Here is a 940-nt window from a genome sequence, read left to right as displayed (position 1 = left end):
CCTTGCATTTCTTTATTGATTTTCTGTTGTGTTTTATTAAGCAACTCCCCTCATACAAATTACATTTCATTTAAAATTACAGATAAGTTCCTATTTTTCACATTCTTATCTTGCATTCTTCCCTAGCTAGAAATTAATCAATTTACGTGAACATGAAATAAAAAATTCATTATATATAATAGTTACCCATAAAAAATAAAATTCTGGTTTTCTATGATGATGACTACACATAGAAGTCGAGGACAAACTATATTAAAATATAATATAAGATAAGAGACAGCATCCTAATAGATATTTCCCAAATTTATAATGTATATGAACAGGATGATATGAACAGGAATATAAATCCCTGTAAATCAATTTCTATCACATTAACTATGCTGTCAGGGAGTGAAGAAATTTGGAAAACGGGTTTAAGGTACCTTCTATCGTGCTGTTGATTAAAGCGAAAAAAACTTGAAGGTGTTGACCCGAGGGTAAGGAGTGCTAGTAATCTGGGTTTTTATTTGAGCGAAGCTTTTTCCATATCCTCATCTTTTATTGATGCCCTAAGTTGGTCACATTAATTGTGAGAGTTCGTATAGTCATTCGGGGGATGAAAGTGAAATTAAAAATGGAAAGAATGGTCTTTCTATACATTTCCTTTACTGGTTCTGGAGGACGCAACAAGGCTTTGATAAAGGGTGGGGTGGGCTAGGGGGCGAAGAATACCAATTTCAGTATATTAAGGTTACAATATTTATGGGTCTTTTGTCGCTCTCGGAACAGCGGGTGTGTTTAGACCTGATCAGAAACCCAGGGATATCCGATTTCAGTCTGTTATCAAATCAAACTATAATAAAAAAAAAAATCTCCACAGATGGGAGACTGAATGCAAGACCTGTGTACATCAAATGGGTAAATGAAAATTAATCATCCCAACATATTAACATGAATGTTT

This window comes from Penaeus monodon, chromosome 34 (genome assembly GCF_015228065.2).
Source record: "Penaeus monodon isolate SGIC_2016 chromosome 34, NSTDA_Pmon_1, whole genome shotgun sequence".
NCBI lineage: Eukaryota > Metazoa > Arthropoda > Malacostraca > Decapoda > Penaeidae > Penaeus > Penaeus monodon.
This window is presented reverse-complemented; position numbering follows the sequence as displayed.